The 18,915-nt window shown below is 38.3% G+C and overlaps 1 pseudogene; it reads right to left on the reverse strand.

Moving 5' to 3' along the window:
• Window positions 1-1,991: 1,991 nt before the first annotated feature.
• LOC129242010 (uncharacterized) lies at window positions 1,992-18,136 on the reverse strand (annotated as a pseudogene).
• Between the last annotated feature and the right edge of the window lie 779 nt (window positions 18,137-18,915).

Consider the following 18,915-nt stretch of genomic DNA (forward strand, 5'->3'; position numbering starts at 1 on the left):
TATGTATTGGTTGCTCCGCTTAGCAGCTCAAAATCATAAGATTAAATGAAGATAGCGAAAAAAACTTATAGACAAAAATGTTCACAAAAGAATGCTCTATAAAAAAGCTCTGATGTATATTTTCCATAAAATCAATAAAAAAAAGTTATTACGCTTGAAAAAAATTCATCCCTTAATTTTTCGCGTAATTTTGTTTATAACTTCTTTATGATTAATTTTACAATAAAAAGTTTTGAATGAAAGTTGTAGATAATATTATTATCTATAAAAAAGTATTGTACAAAATGTTCGTAACTTTCGGAATTCACGAAATAAACGCAAAAAACCAGTTGCACCCTTATATCCAAGATGGCGGCCGCGGGACACAACTCCCGACCCAGAAAACTCAAACTTAAGTTCACAGTGATGGGCTTTACATAATAAAGCCATAAACTCGCATACTCCTAAAATTACTAAGTTAAATCTTCTTTTGACTGGACTACATTTTTGGCCTTTACATGAAAAAATCAGCTAAATGGCTATGTTTCTTCTTTATTTTTATTTATTTATTTATAATAATATTTATTATTTATTTATAATAATATCTATTTTTTCTCTTAAGAAATTTATTTAGTCAGAACATATGTAAATGAAAAAATTAATTTAAGTGAGTTATAGAAAAGAAACTAAAAAGTTCGACCCAAATTGGGGGACATCAGAATTCGTTTTAGAGGTATGGTTCCCTCGGCAAAGTTTCTTATTTTGATCCCTAGAATACGATTTTCACAGAGCAATGAGCGATTTTTTTGTGGGTTGATCAAGTAAAGTTGATCGTAAATTAGTCAATAAAAAAAGTAAAAGCAGTCAGTACTTGTTAAATATATGTACAAATATAGACTATGCGCGCCCTTTCCCAGTATTTCTTCAAGTGTATCTTCCTTCCTAGGAGTTAACCCAAGGTTGTAGACAATAAATGGGCCCCAAAATATTGCTGCAAGCTTCCAAACATTGAATCACCTGCTAGAGTAAACGGTATTACCAAGACCAAAACCCAAGAAATGTTTAGACGATGAACCTATCATAAGCGAGCTTATATCTAGAAAATCGGATTTAGCTGATTATGCCGATGTGTACAGCAAAAAATGCCAACCTGTTTTAAGAATTTCATTAGATGTGGCCATAAGAGTGACAAAATAATATTTTTGCCCGTACAAACGTCTAGTTTATGTGTGTCATATGGGACAGAAGCGTGAAATAAAATCCAGAAGAGTAAATATTATGTTTCAACCACACCTTTAAGAGATTGAATAAATGTTTACATTTCACTAATAATAGTAATAATTAATAAATGTTTATATTTCAATATTGTTTAAATTTAATTTAAAAAGTATGTACCCCTAGCGGCATTTTGATGCATCTTCGTCAACTCATTCTGTGGTATTTTGTTACTACGACGGGCTTTGCGCCTCTACGTACGTCTTTATTAACTTATTTTCATTGATATTTTTTTATTATTTTTTCTTTCCTTGTTCACTCCTCTCGGGAGCATAGGGCCTCGACAAGACTCATTATTGCATTGGTTTTGTTAATCTATTTTTATTTCTCTGTGTAGGTGATTAGTCTGCCGCTACCAGTCCTAAGTAGTGGGAATGCCCACCGGTCGTTGCTTACGCCTTCTTACTGCTAGGAGCGCCATCTGTGTTTCACATTTTTCTGGAAGAAGGATCGCACAGATGGTTGAGGCGCCACTGATGCAATGCCATTGATTTTGATTGTTTTAGCAGTCACAATGCAAATAATGCGCTGACTATTGTGAGGGAGTAAGGATGGAAAGGATAAGTTTCTGGGGTTGAGGAATGCATTTTTTTTTGTTTTTTTTTTTAGAAACAGGGAAAGTAGGTCAATTTGGAAAAGTGCGAGGACCGTGCTTTTTTATTACTGTTACTTTCTTTTTACTTCATTAACAAAACGAATTTTTTTTAAATAATGTAATCATTTATTAATTAGTTCTTCTTCTTATTTATTAGTTAGCAAACATACAAAGGGCCAAACTATGCATTTAAGTCATATCGCTGGCAAAAATGTATCCAATTTGTCGTTTTTTTCTTATTAGTCTGAAGCCTTTTTGTTTGACCGCTATAAAAAAATGTACTTTACAAAATTTCTTTCGCGCTAGAAACGCACATATTTTTATGTACATACAACCATATATTAATTACATACAAACTCGTATGTATTAAAAATGTATAAGGGGAAGGCAAAAGCTCAAACACGACTGAATTTGAATTAATTAAGTTAACTTATTTGCATATGTAACGCGTACATAAATAAATAAATTGTATTATTAATTTTAGTAATCAAAAATGAGTTGCTACAGTCAAGGGCAATTGCCAAATTTTGTAAGCAGTTTATTATTTTTACAAACTACTTTAGTGTAATTATTATATTATAATATTATATATAGTGCATACATACATACAAATATGCATAAACAGATATGAAATGTGTTGTAACACTTCGCATTAGTATGTTTTAGATATTCTTATATGGTAAATGTGCTCTAGCGAAGAACTTGTCCAAGAAAAAGTTCCTTAGGCCAAAAATAACTTAAAGCAAACTACACAAAGCACACCGCAAAGTACTTTACCTTACTTAAATTAGCTACAACTTGGTTATTGCAGTCTATTACAACAAAGCCAAACTGCTTTATAAAACTAAAAACTATTTACAGAACTATGTTAACACTTATGTAACACATACATATGTACTTCTAGTCGTAAAATATGTAGCTTAATTACTAATAAAATTTACACTAAAAACTGTACCTTCTCAATTAGCTAAAAAATTGAACCCGTCGAAAAAGAAAGAATTTTGAACTCACATAAACTTTGACGTTTTTCTAATTGTCAAATAAAATCCACATTCACGTGTACATGCAAAATAAAACATAAAATATGTTATCTGTCACTTTTACAACATTCCATAAAACGTTTAAGCTTTTTTTAAGTAAACTACATACAACAAACAATTTCATTTAAAGATTGAATGAATCGTCTTGAGGCGTAAATTTAAACACGTGCAAGTGATAAGTAAATCGGCGTGGGTTATTGTAACAAAGAATAAGAGGAATTAATTAACATACAAATTACTACATTCATATAAACAAATTTGTGTCAACTCTTTTAAAGTACGGAATAATATTTGAGTGTTTAATAAATGTGGACAAATATTTAAAGTGGTGCGTTTTAATTCTATCAACATATTAATTTTTTTTTTTATTTGCAATGGTATTATAATCTTTACGAACAAGATCAACAATTGAAAAAATATAAAATACGGATTAATATAGCCCTATTTTATTTTGAATATGCAGAGCATGCCCACCCTGCATTATTGAGAAAATTTCTGTTCATTCGATGCTACTTTTTTCCTTTTCCCTGCAACACGGCAGCTCTTTGTAGTTTTGTAATCGATTGTTCAAGAGCATTGTCGCACAATCGCCAACATTCGTATTGGCTTTTCCAACAAGAATCTAAAAAGAAAGTTTGTATATATAGATGGGTGTGACTTCAAATGATGTATTAGGCAAAGTACACACGCTCCAACCATTATGTCAACATGGGCATATTGGATAAACGCTTGTATCATATAAGTATGATTGTACAACGGTTGCATGAAAATTAAAATGTTTTAAATAATTTTTGGTGGGCGGAATAGCGGTTGCACAATGAGTTGGAACGTGTATAAGCAGATTGTACAACCCACTTTAGATTTTACATTTTTCTTTTTAGTTATTTCCACAGAAAAACAAATTTAAAAAAAATATTAGTCCAATAACCGCGTACCCGGATACCCTTTTCCATCTTAGAGATAGTACAATACAAACACTGCTTGATAACAATTTTTTTCTGCTCAGATCCTCGTTATTTGGTCAATTCTACATCGATCTATGCTTTTAACTTTTTTTTATGAAAATAGCATTTGATTTCTGGGGGTCAATAACCAGGGTACCCGGGTACACACTTGATTCCAGTGTATTGTTCGTGCTGTAATTGTAATAAAATCAATATTGAAAGTGTAAAATTGGAGAAAGGGTATCTAGAATTACTACATACAAATAATTATTATTGATAAAAAAACTTTATGAAAAATATTTATTGAACATTAAAACATTCAAGACATTTACAAATAGATTTTGAATGCTCGTCACAAACAGGCTTATTATAATACATTCTGAGCATGATTTTCCTGTTTTCCTTCTCTTTCTAAATTCACGTTTATAACATATGTATGTAGCACGACCCTACAACAATTTTTCGTCCGGAATTATCTAGTGCTTGTGGTTGATGTTGACTGGTCGATGCAACAGTCGGAGGTGCCACATGTTGTCCAATGACACTTTCAATTGCATTTCTCTGTAGGCGTCAAATCTTTTCACACATACTGTTTTTTTTTCAGAATTTGCTTCATTATACTTCTGGTACTCCATGTTTGCTTTCCTGTTAGTGTGTCGTATAATGATATCAACCATTTCATTCGTGACAATCAATTTGAAAGTGGCCAAATACGCCAGTGGCCAGTAACGCGGCCAAATACGCTGGCCTCTCTACAGCAGTCAACCTAATAATGAAATACATAACAGATCATTTTTTTTACTTTCATCAAGGTCGTAAATTTATACCGAAATACTAATTTTATATAAGTTTACCTTGCGAATTCTTGCTCAGATGGTTCTTCCATTTTCTTCTCAATTCGGTTTTTTTTAATCACACTGAAATCGTCTACACTTCTCAACTACTCAGCGAATACTAAATGAAATAGACGCCAAAGACGTGGTCACATCACAACCCAGGTACCTTATGACGTCAGTTCTTGACGTCATAGGGTTCGGGTAGTCGCACATCTGCCTACCATTTGTAGGGGAGCGTGCGACTACCTGAAAAAAAGAATAGACCTGGGAAAATGCAAAGAAAAAATATCTAAAAAATACTGTACTTGTTCAAACAGCTACAGATCTTTCAATTATACATATATTAACAATAAAAAAAAACCGTGAGTACCACTAAATACGCATTTATATAAGGTGGATACCCGGGTACCCCGGTTATAGAACAATGTCGAAAAAGTTGGTTATAGACAAAGGTGTTAAATAGAGAAATTAAAGAAAAAAATTAAAAAGAGAAATTTAAAAAAATATATATTTATATTATATAAAAATCTTAAAAAAGAAATTTATATTAACAAAATATGTATATAATTTTTTTTTTAATTTCAAAAAGTAGAAAAAAATTTTTAAAAATTAAAAAAAAAAAACATTTTTTAATATAAAAGAATTAAAAAAATTGAAAAAAAATGTTAAGTATTAAAAAGAAAAGACAGAGGCCCTCTACAAGACTGAGTCTTGCCTTAGTTTCGTTAATCTATTTTGATTTCTGACAGAGTAGGTGATTAGCCTGCCGCTACCAGTCCTAAATAGTAGGAATGGCCACCTGTCGTGGCTTGGGAGCAACGCCTTCTTACTGCTAAGAGCGCCATCTGTGTTTCACTTTTTTCTGGCAGAAGGATCGCACAGATGGTTGAGGACTTCCCCAAATTTGGTGTGTCTGTGCTATTATCGCGGTTGCCCGCTTCCTCCTGCTGGCGCCACTGATGCATTGTGTAACTGTGTGTTTTTTTTATTTTAGCAGCCACAATGCAAATATGTAATGCGCTGACCATTGTGCGGGAGTAAGGATGGGACGGATAAGTTTTTGGGGTTGAAGAATTCGATGTTTTTTTTAGGAAGAGGAAAAGTAGATAAGTAAATTTGGATCGAACCCACAACCTCTGGGATGACAGGCTAGTGCACTTAGACTACTGAGACCACCTCAAAACAAAACAAATTATTTTTTTTTTTATTAAACAAAATTTTTAAATATAATATATAAAATAAGAATAAAATTAAAATTAAAAATTAAATAAACAACACAACCGTATTATTATTGAACATTTCACTTGATTTATGCATTTTGCGAAATGTTCAACACCACGAATATGAGAATAATAAAGTTGGACAACGCGTCACTTCAGCATCACACAAAAATAAATCTATGATAATCCGCACATAATTTCATCACATTTCCACCGACTTATGGTCATGCCAGTCTACTATTGCGACAAACTCAGTACACCTGAGAGCAGAGGACTGATTACATCATCCCGACGGTAATATTTAATAAGCATTTTAGCACTCTCTTGCCATCTCAGGAGGAATGGAATAAGGGATTCTCACTACACAACTTCGGCACTACAGTCTATACAGATGGCTCTAAACCGGATTGTGGTGTTGGAGCAGGTATATATTTTCATAGACGACTCAAAATTGAAATATCAGTCCGTCTTCCTAATGCTTGCAGTGTTTTCCAGGTGGAAGTACTGGCAATTGTGGAAGTTTGTAGGTTACTAATCGCAGATTTATCTTTTAAAGGCAATATCGCAATTCTTTCGGATGCCAAACTTATGCAACAGAGTAGGAATAGCCTTACCACATTAAGTGTAAATCATAACGTTAGCTTAATCTGGGTTCCAGGACAACGGACCATCGAAAGTAACGAAAAAGCAGATGAACTGGGAGTAGAGGTATCTGCCATGAATAAAATTTTTGGAGAATCGATATTCACACCACTGGGTGCAATCAAGAACGCAATTTCCTCAAAGTACTTTCGAATTGCGGATTGTAGATGAAGAGACTAAACAATACGCAAAATTAGCAGCAGGGTTGGGCATTTTGCACTACCACTAAATTGCACTACCACTATTTTTTTAGTGGTAGTAAAACAAGGGTTTCATTATCACTAAATACGCTTATTGCACTAATTATTTAGTGCACTATGCCCAACCCTGATTAGCAGGCAACGTTAAGGCCCATCTACCCTTTCAAACAAACGCCAACATCGATAAACATGAAAAGAGGGGACGCCTGGAGACTCACGGCAGTCCTAACTGGCTTTTCGTCTATTTCGATTTCCCATTTCCTCTGTGAACTCCCTGCCTTATGGAAGGAGAGAATGTCAACGCTGCGAAAACTACTATTCGAGAGGTAACGAACAGCTGTCTCGCTTAGACGTCAACAACCTAAGGTTCTTAAACCGCACGACTGAATATAGTCATGCTGTAAATTGTCATTAAACAAGTTGGTAGCGAGGATGTGACAACAAAATGGTACGGAAGCGCTAGTTGTATTCTGGATGAATCACCACTTTAACCAACCAACCATCTACCGACAGTCGGTTCTACGTTGTCAGAACGATCCGGATTTATATACGGCTAACTACTGTCACTTTAATAGCAAAGATTTATGGGAGCAAAGGTAAAGTTGTTGTAGCAGTTCATGAAGCCTTGCCGGTATGGTGTAATCACTGGCCGTCATCTCATCTAACGGTAGGCTCATAAAATTTCGCCTAAAAATCATTTCAAAAACTATTTGGATAGGAAGGAGATGCTTAGAACAGGTCGTAGCAGTGCAGCAAAAACAACAAGAGCAATGCATTTCGCGTTTGTTTTTGATGCGACACGCTTAAACCCTTGGGTTTATTTAACGTCTGAGACGCGTCATGCACTTGTTTGCCCTAGGAGCGGATGACGTTTTTTATTTTGATTAATTTATTTTTGTGTTGCAATTCTAATTACCTGCAGTCACTACATACATATGTCACTAATATTTTAGAAATAAATGAATTCTTACGTAAAATGTACTACTCCAAGCAACAAAATTTTTTTCTCGGTTCCACATGCAAATATTTTCTGAAAAAAATCTGTACTCAAGGGGTTAAATTAAAAAAAAAATTGCGTCGATCTGCCTTTGAAATAAACAGAATAGCCGAAGCGACAACACACAAAAAGGTTTCAGGACACTTTAGTTGCTGTAGAGAGCATTTGAAAAAAAAAAAAACACAGAAGCACGCAAACACGACGGCTGTACTTTTTGCAGCTGCAATATTTGGTAAGTTTGGTAGTTAGTAATATAAGTTGCACAGCAAGTGGGAGTGACTGATATTAGAAATACTTATGTCAAACGGCACTCTATTTTGACTAGGATTAACTGGCAGACCAGAATGAGGCTATGGTAAAAGTCTAAATATGCTCTAATCTGCCCACAATATGTAGCTGTGTTTGTGGTTGTTGTTGTAGCAGTATCTTCGCCCTGTCAGTGTAGTGTAATCACCGGTCGTCTTCGTCTAGCTCATCTAACTGTAGGCGGGGTGCCTTCACGTGCCGGACATATGTTTAGTATGTCGGGGTCGATTCTCGATAAGTAGGAGTTTAACCTGCTACAGTATCCAGAACGTAATTGTGCCAAGGTTACGCGGGACTCTCGGGGAAGCTGGAGCTCTTCGTCTGCAATAGGTGGTGGTTAGACTCCAATAACGGCATTCGGGGGTCGGGAGCTTAAGAAGGTGGTAAGGGTCTCCCGATGAATGTCGTTTATGGCCTGTCTGTACACTGTCTGATCCTGGAGTGGTCTGTCCGTTTTGTCCAGGATCTCGTCCACGTAGTTGAGGAAGTGCCTCCTGATGTGCCTGGGAGGTGGCTCAAACTCAAGCAGGTGTCTGCATGGGTGAGGCCTACGGTGACACCCTAGCAGAAACTGATTGCTGAGCAGTTCGTTATGCTCCTTCACAGGAAGCATGTGATCCTCGTCATGCAGGTGTTGTATTGAGGACATCAGGAGACATCCTGTCGCGGTCCTAATAGCAGTATTTTGGCAGGTCTGGAGCTTCGTTCACTGCGTATCATTGGTTCCGGGCGACCAGACAGGCGCAGCATAATTAAGAACCGGTCTTCCTATTGCTTTGAAAGTCGACAGCAACATTTCTTTGTCTTTGCCCCAAGTGCTGCCGGCAAGCGACTTGAGGACCTTGTTGTGATTCTGTACTCTCGTTGCAATAGCGGTTGTGTGCGCTGAGAAGGAGAGCAAGCTGTCAAAGGTGACTCCCAATATTCTGGGGTTGTTTACAGTCGGTATTGGGGTATCATCGACGTGTACCTGAAGTTGCAGCTTGACCTACTTTTAGGTTTTAGGTTTCTCGCAGTGAAGAAGCGAGAAAGGCGGGCGAGGTGGTCGTTTACTTTTGTGCATAGGCCATCAATGTCATTGCCCGACGCCATTATCGTGCAGTCGTCGGCGTATGAGACCAGTGAGACTCCCTCTGGTGGCTGGGGGAGTTTCGAAATGTAGAAATTAAAAATCAAGGGTGAAAGGACACCACCCTGCGGTACTCCCTGCTTTATTTTTCTCTGTTTTGACGTTTGGTCTCGAAATATCATCGACGAGTGACGACCACTCAGGTAGTTCGCGGTCCACCTTTTCAGCCCTGGCGGGAGTGTCGACTGTAAAATGTCATCTAGTAGCGTGGCGTGGCTGACTGTATCGAAAGCCTATTGTAAATCCAACGCTACTAGGACAGTCCTCTCGCAGGGGCGGCTTTGGTTTAGTCCGCGGTTTACCTGGGTGTTTATGACAGTGAGTGCCGTGGTGGTGCTGCGCACTCTTCGGAAACCATGCTGGTGTGAGGCTGGAGTCAGGTGTTCTGTAAGGAGTGGGAGTAGAAGGGCTTCAAGCGTCTTCACTACTGGGGAAAGGAGAGTTATCGGACGATAGGACTCCCCTTGGTTGGCGGGTTTCCCAGGCTTCAGTAGTGGGACCACTCTCTCTAATTTCCACTTATCAGAAAAGATGAGAGTGGCCATAGACAGGTTGAAGACCTTGGTGAGAAATTCTACTCCTAGTGGACACAGCTTTTTCAGCATCAGCATGTTTAGTCCGTCAGGGCCAATGGCTTTAGATGGTTTCATATGTTTGATGGCCCCCTGAACCTCGTCGCTGGAGAAAGCAAGCGGTGCACTGTTGTATGTCAGTTTGTGCAACCATCTGGTGGCACAACGTTTGGATCAGTCGACCGGAGCATGCAATATAAACTGCCGGCTAAAGTAGCTCGCGCATCTCTTCGGATCCGACGAAGTACGACCGTTAAAGGTGATATCCACCTTGTCGTTGTGCTTCGTCGGGTTCGACAGGGACCTTACGGTGGACCAGAGCTTGCTCACACTAGAGGTGAAGTTGCAGGACTTCAGATGCTCTACCCATTTGGTCCGCTTGTGTTGGGTTACCAGTTGCCGGATCTCCGAATTGAGGTCCTTTATTCGAGGATCCCCGGGATCGGCCTGGCGTAGGCGATCACGCTAGTTCGCCAGAACAGCTGCTTCAGCTGGGAAATTGGGGCGCATGTCCCGGATCCGTCCAGCGGGTATGAAGCGAGCCGCGGCGGCTGTGATCACCTTGCGGAATGCGCGGTGATTTTTTTAAGGTTGATATATGGCCGGTGATCCGCGGAAACAAGTCGGCAGGTTTCTCGATCGAGATGATAATGGGCAAGTGGTCTGATGCAAGCGATAGCATAGGTCGCCAGGTTATGGTATTTATTAGAACTGCGCCAGCAATTGTGATGTCAGGCGACCTGCTGCAATTGCCCACTACCCTATTGGGGGCGTCGTCGTTTACAGTGCTGAATGTCGAATCGTCTATCTGCTCTACCAATAGCTGTCCCCAACGATCATTTGGCAGGCTTGAATGCCAAAGATCGTGATGCGCGTTAAAGTCACCTACTACCAATCGGTTTTTTCCCCTGATGAGCGCACCAATATCGGGGAGATATCCTGTCGTGCAGCAAGTGACAGGGGGTGTATAGATATTATAAATTTTGTGCTCGGCATCGCCTGACCGGACAGCTATACCTTGACATTCTAAGGTGCTGTCCCCGCGGCCGATGCCTTCATCGATGAGACGATACTGCACTGAATGGTGGACTATGAACGCTAGGCCACCACCGTTGTCTCGCTCGCGGTCCTTTCTATGCCTTTCTAGCCGTCCCTGGTAATCAGGGGGGAGCTAGCGTGCAGTTTTGTCTTCTGGATCGCAGCTGTCTTGATACCATACCGGCTCATGAAGTCGACTATTTCGTCAATCTTGCTCGTGAGTCCGTTGCAGTTCAGTTGCAATAGCCTGAAGCGGGAGTATGGTCGTAACTCGGGGGGTGAGGGATGCGTGATGTTGTCTACGTTGGCACTGCTGTGCGTTCCGCAAAATTGTTTGTGGCCTTTGTGGCGGCCGGCCCACTGGGGGCGGTTGCGGGTGCAGAGCTCTGCAGCAGGGGGCAACGAAGTCGCGTGTCCACTCACGGGTGGTGTGCAGGCCGGAGCACTCCCGAAAATGGCACCAGCCACTGCAGGAATTGCATTGGACAGTTGTCCAGTTCCGAGGAACTACGGTCCGACACACTGAGCAGATTGTGCGGGGGACCAAGAGCTGCTGGTTTGTCCCCGCACTGGGGTAGGAGCAGGAGGGTTGTGGGTCAGAGACGGAGTTGTGTTGCTCGTGGGGGCTCCTTACCGTTGAGGTGTTGTTGATGGCGGCAGTGAAACGTGCCGGCACTGAGGGCAGTGTCGCCGTTGAGGCAGGGGCCCCCTGTGAGCGGGAGCAACACGTGGCCACATACCTTGTGTACCACTCCCTGTGAGTCTTAAGGCCTGAGCAGGTCTTAAGATGTCACCACCCGTTGCACTTATTACACCTAACCGAGGTGGAGTTCGGGTGGAGCCGTTTGTGGCAAATGCAGCAGTAAAATACCTCTGGTTGGGTTCGACGCCAGCCCGGAAGAGAAGTATTTGGAGCAAACTTGCTGCAATGAGTTGCTCCTGTGACGAAAGATTGGGAGTGGGACACGGTACACTAGACAGGGCTAGTTTACTGGGGCGGCAGCCCTTGGTCGGAATGTTTGTGCTTGTTTGTTTGTGGTGCATTATTGCGGCTTTGATAAAGGTTAAGTAGAACTTTTGTGGCTATACAAGGTTTACCGATCTGTTTGACAACCAAAATGGAAAATTTATTTTAATTAATAAAACCCAAAGAATCTCTATAGAATTTGTTCATCCACTTTACAAAACCAATGTGCTCAAATTTGGAAAATTCATAAATTGTAGACCCGACACTCCATTAATTTTCATTTAAAAATTGCAGCAAACTCTCTTACTCTTTGGAAACTCCGACTTCACTTACATACCTCAAATTCATTGGCCAAAAATTCCGCACTTTTCTCATTTAATTTAGCTGGAGGCAATCCAAATAATGAATTTCCTATGAATTTGTAGACGGATCTGCAAATAAGAAAATATTTCCATGTTATATCTATATATATAAAAAGAAGTTACATTTCCTTGGTAATCTTATAACTCAAGAACCGCCGAACCGATTAACACAAAAATTTCTTTTCTATCTTTGAGGAGGTGGTTTGTGTGAAGTTTGATTGAAATCGGTGCAGCCGTTCCTGACATTTTATGTGAGTAATGGTTTCCTCTCATACGAAATGCCTGTAATATACTGTTTTTTGAAATAATTTTCAATATTTCGCTATTACATTTAATTAGTAATATATTGTACTGAAAGAATGCCACGTACAAGACGAGCAAACATTGGCAGACGCTCACTTCAATCAAATGCTACAGCATTAAATCGAAGATCACAAAGTGAAGAAGATCGTGTTCGACGAAATGAAGTGGAAACACAACGATACAAACGGAGAAATCAGTTGGTTAATAGTGAAGCACCAAGAAACCGTCGTGGGCGTACGTCCGTTTTTGATATACATCAAATGGAACGTGCGGCTTTCAATTACGATGCCACCATTGATTACAGCATGCATGCATACATTGGCCAAATGAATGTAGAATGTATACATTGCAAAGCAATTAAATTCAGAAACGAAACGCCTGGTATGTGCTGTGCTGGTGGGAAAGTCAAATTGCCGGTGCTAGAACTTCCGCCAGAACCTTTGCATTCATTGGTTTTTGGCAATTCACCAACATCGAAGCATTTCATCTTAAACATTAAAAAATACAATTCATGCTTTCAAATGACATCTTTTGGAGCTACAAATATTATAAGAGATGGATTTATGCCGACGTTTAAGGTTATTACTTCGTTTGATGTGTTCGATGTTTTTAAATATTCAGATCCGTTTTCTACATATATTTCTCGAACTTTACAGATTCAAGGTCAAATATACCATAGAGCTGGGTCTTTACTACCATACCCAGATGGTGACCATCAATTTTTGCAAATATATTTTATTGGTGATGAGAATCGTGAATTAGATCAGCGCTGTGCAATTTCGACGAATACGAGAAGATCAATCGTGAATGAATTGCAAACAATGTTCCGTCAACACAATGAATTGGTGAAATTGTTCAAAGTGGCACTCGATCTGATGCCCACCGATTGCCACAAAATCATAATAAAAGCCGATAAAACACCAATTGGGGAGCACACCAGACGATTCAATGTACCAACGATTGATGAAGTAGCCATTGTTGTGGTTGGTGAACAGTTTCGGCCACGAGATATTGTTTTGTATTGTAGAAATGAGCAATTACAACGTATTTCAGAACTCCATCGCTGTTATGATGCATTGCAATACCCCATTTTGTTTTGGAGAGGGGACGATGGCTATCATATCAACATACCAATGATAAATCCAACAACTGGTACATACACATTTTATTTTTGTTTAAATATGATTTTTAAACAATTTTCATACGCTAATTAATTTTTGCATTACAGGTCAAAAATCAACGAAAGCCGTCAGTGCGATGAATTTTTATTCGTATCGATTGATGATTCGCCCTCAAGAAAACAATTTTATTTTGCGATGCAATCAACTTTCGCATCAATATATCGTCGATATGTACGCCAAAATTGAAAGTGAGAGATTCAATTTCATCCGTCACAATCAAGCCCGATTGAGATCAGAGGAATACATACATTTGCGTGACGCAATAATCAATGATACAAATGTGAATGATATCGGCCGTTTAACAATTTTACCATCATCATATGTTGGTAGCCCACGTCATATGCATGAATATACGCAAGATGCGATGACATATGTACGAAATTATGGGCGACCGGATCTATTCATCACATTTACATGCAATCCGAAGTGGGTCGATGTGTCTGATTGTTTATTTGATGGTCAGGTGCCAAAAGATCGGCATGACATAACGGCCCGTGTATTTCAACAAAAATTGAAAAAATTAATGGATCTGATTGTCAAACTCCGTGTATTTGGAGAAGTGCGGTGCTTTATGTATACCATAGAGTGGCAAAAAAGGGGCTTACCTCACGCACATATCTTGATTTGGTTGGTACACAAAATAACACCTGATATGATTGATACTGTCATATCGGCCGAAATTCCAGATCAAACCATCGACCCAGGATTACTCGAAGTTGTCACGAAAAATTTGATTCACGGTCCCTGTGGTGATATTAATCGAAATTCTCCCTGTATGATTGATGGCAAATGTTCGAAACGTTTTCCAAAACAAATGATTGCTGAAACAATTACAGGAGATGATGGATATCCACAGTATCGTCGACGATCAACTGAAGACAACGGTAAATCAACTGTAATTAAACTTCAAAATCAAGATGTTGAAATCGATAACCGGTGGATAGTTCCGTACTCACCGATACTGTCAAAAATGTTCAACGCTCACATAAATGTAGAATATTGCAATTCTGTAAAATCAATCAAATATATTTGCAAGTATGTGAATAAGGGCAGCGATATGGCTGTTTTTGGAGTGGCTCCTGAAAATAGTCATGATGAAATTTTACAGTATCAAATGGGGCGCTATATTAGTACGAATGAAGCTGTATGGCGTATTTTATCGTTTCCAATTCATGACAGACATCCGGTTGTTGTACATTTGGCAGTTCATCTTGAAAACGGCCAACGTGTTTACTTCACTGCTGCAAATGCCGCACAAAGAGCAGTAGAACCACGAGCAACTACACTGACAGCTTTTTTCCAGTTATGTGAAACGGATGAATTTGCCAGGACTTTGCTATATTCGGAAGTGCCACACTATTTCACATGGAATGCATCAACAAAAAAATTTCAACGTCGCAAACAAGGCACATCTGTTGATGGTTATCCAGGTATTTTTCGAACAGATGCTTTGGGACGCATTTATACAGTTAGTCCAGCTAATATTGAATGTTTTTACTTGCGACTTTTGTTGGTGAACGTACATGGACCGCAATCATTCCAATATTTACGAACTATCAATGGTCAAATGTGCGCCACATACCGTGAAGCATGTCACCAATTGCATTTGCTGGAAGATGATACGCATTGGGATTCTACGCTTCGTGATGCATCAATTTCATCTCCACCAAATCAAATTCGTATGTTATTTGCGATCATAATATCAACATGTTTTCCATCAAATCCACTGGAATTGTGGAATAAATACAAAGATTTCATGGCTGAAGACATTTTGATTCGACTTCAACATCCTGCATTGCTGCTGACATTGGAAATGTATAATGAAGCCTTGATAATGCTCGAAGATTTGTGCCTTACTATTGCAAATAAAGCATTAGGGCAATTAGGATTGACTCAACCAAATCGTCCAATGCATGATTTATTTGAACGAGAATTGCAACGCGAACAGCAATTCGATCGTGATGAATTGCGTGCGTTCGTACAAACGTATACTCCACAATTAAATGATCAACAAAAAGATGCATATGACAAAGTGATGCAAGCTGTCAATGACAACACTGGTGGATTGTATTTTTTGGATGCACCTGGCGGCACTGGAAAAACATTTTTGATATCATTGATATTGGCAACGGTTCGGTCGGAACGAAAAGTCGCATTGGCACTTGCTTCTTCCGGTATTGCAGCTACATTACTTGATGGCGGCCACACAGCACATTCCGCCTTGAAATTGCCATTGAACATGCAAGCAATTGAAACACCAACATGCAATATTTCAAGGAGTTCTGGAATGGCTAAAGTCTTGCAACAAACATCGATTATTTTATGGGACGAATGTCCAATGGCCCATAAAAAATCTTTGGAAGCCTTAAGTCGAACATTGCAAGATTTGAGACAGAGTCAACAGCTGTTTGGCGGTGCATTAATATTATTATCTGGTGATTTTCGTCAAACGTTGCCTGTTATTCCGAGATCAACACCAGCTGATGAAATTAATGCATGTTTGAAAAGTTCATTTTTGTGGGCACACGTACAAAGGCTTTCGTTGACGACCAACATGCGTGTACGTCTTCAAAATGATTCATCAGCACGTGAGTTTTCAAAGCAATTGCTGAAGATTGGCGATGGAAAAATTGCAAGTGATCAAAATGGGTTTATCATGTTACCGAATAATTTTTGCATAATTGTATCATCAAAACAAGAACTCATTGATCGCGTTTTCCCAAATATTGTTCAAAATTATAATAACCATGATTGGTTACGAGAACGTGCAATTTTAGCACCAAAAAATATCAATGTCAACGAAATCAATTTCCACATCCAGGAAAAATTGCCAGGTGATTCGGTAACATATAAATCCATTGATACTGCTATGAATAATGAAGACGCAGTCAATTATCCGGTCGAATTTTTAAATTCTTTGGAACCACCAGGCATGCCACCGCATAATTTGAATTTGAAAGTTGGTTCATCGATTATACTTCTCCGAAATCTTAATGCACCGAAACTTTGTAATGGGACGAGACTTTCAGTGAAGATTTTGATGCCAAATTTAATTCAAGCAACAATTCTCACTGGCAAAGCAAAAGGTGAAATTGTACCAATACCACGCATCCCATTAATACCAACGGACATGCCATTCGAATTTAAACGTCTTCAATTTCCTGTTCGGCTATCTTTTGCTATGACCGTAAACAAAGCCCAAGGGCAAACGCTCCAGGTGTGTGGAGTTAATTTAGAGGAAACTTGCTTTTCCCACGGCCAACTATACGTTGCATGTTCGAGAGTTGGAGCGCCACAAAATTTGTTTATTTATGCACCACAAAATAAAACAAAAAATGTTGTGTATACAATTGTACTAAATTAAACGTTGCTTTTCTTTATCAGAAATAAAAATAAAAATTATTTCATTTTATTTTGTACGTTATTGTGTTCACAAATCAAATCTTTTTAGCAATCAATTTTTTATCGAATTGCAAGTCATTTTGGACGAAAATATAATAAAAAATTGAATGCTCCAGGAGGAACTGGAAAAACATTTTTAACTTTATTTATTTTAGCATAATTTATTTAGCGTAAAAAATTGCAATGGATATTAAAGAATCAAAGTTTAATTACAAGTTTTTATCGGCTCTTTCACCTTACCTGTATATAGGTGACCACCAAAATCAAATTTTAAAAAAGTACAGAGAAGGCTATTGTGACTAATTTAACTGTTTAAACATTTTACAAGTTCTATAAAGAAAACTTAATATGAAAAATTTTTTGCGATATAAAAAAAAAACATTTTATGTATGGTGGTGCGAAGCCCACTGGGTAATGCTAGTAATATATATACATATATTTCCAAAACGTTGCCTTAAGTCCACACCCTCTAGCTCTTCCTCTTTGTTCGCTATTGCATTGATAACTAAGCCAGGTTCATATGAGCATAACTCTGGCAAATTCCATTTTTTAAATTGCTATGTTGTTAAAACTCAGTGATCCGCACTCCTCATGTACATTAGTTTCAGCCATCTCGATACGCTGATTCATATAGTCTACAATTTATGCGAACTGCGATTTAAATGAATAGGTACCGAGAAAATTATACTTCATATTTTCCCGAGTATACTGTTTGTTAAATTTCGAAGCAGTAATCACTTCATCAACGCTTCTAGGGCTACAACCATTTTCTTCTAAATGGCTCAAAACCTTCTTTTTCATGTAACCATACACTTGAATTTTTCCCCCAAATACGCATATTTTTGCTTCTTGGGGATCCGGTGCCTGCGCTAGGGCATTGCTAAAATAATAGAAACATTTGAAACTGAATATTTGAGAGGATTTTAGTACCTCTCATGATTGGTTGCAGGTTTCGTTAATGATGTTTCTATTTTGTCAAGCTGTTTTTCTGTTTCCACAAGAAGGTTCCTCTGGCCTGGCTAGTTCCTCCTCTAAGATACATTTCTCGTCAGGCCGCTGACTCCTGCAACCATAAAAGAACAATAATAATCAACAAAGAAAATTATTTCTCAAAACACTTACTTATCTCCTTCAATAACTTCCTCCATATTACCAATTTGTATACTTTTTACACTTGCACACAACGCCGCAGCCAGCTGTTTCAACGCAATGAACAGAAATGAACATTAATGCTGCCATATCGTACATATTTTCTAAATAAGGTAGTATTAAAATTAAAATAAATTATTTAATATATTATATATAAGAAAACAGAATTCGTAAAATCAATTATATATGTTAACTTAAAAAATTATTAAAATCTAATTAACAAATTATTTAAAAGTTAGACCGTAAGTTAGTTTAAGTTGGCAAAAAAGGCCAAAAAGCAAGTAATATGCTTATATCTATTCAATTCTAATTTCGAAATTTAGAATCAAATATATTAGAAACAGCTGTTGTGCAAAAAAATAAAATTTTTATTTCCAGATTTAAAAAAACTAAATGAGAAACATTGCAATATTGCGGAGTACAGTATTTGTAGTTTCTATTTAAAGGAAGAACCGCCTGCAAAAAAACTTCTGGAAGATAAAGTCGTATTGATGAATATAAAAGGAATGTGTAGTGTTTTCTTAATAGTGTTTAACCGTGTTTTATTAAAATATTACACCTACTCATAGCGGCATTTAGTTCCAGTGAGCCAATTGCATTATTTTTATGGTTTGTTAGTCACAATGAATGTAGTTTTCAGGGCATTGGTCACAGAAGTGGACAGACTACCACTCGGAAGTGCGCAGGTTCGAATCTTCGCGCATGAATTATATAAAAAGCAAGCCAAGGCAAACCTCCAAGTGTATTTTTACCATTAAAAAGCCCCTCATAAAAAACA

The sequence above is a fragment of the Anastrepha obliqua genome, chromosome 3, assembly GCF_027943255.1.
Source record: "Anastrepha obliqua isolate idAnaObli1 chromosome 3, idAnaObli1_1.0, whole genome shotgun sequence".
Taxonomy (NCBI): Eukaryota; Metazoa; Arthropoda; class Insecta; order Diptera; family Tephritidae; genus Anastrepha; species Anastrepha obliqua.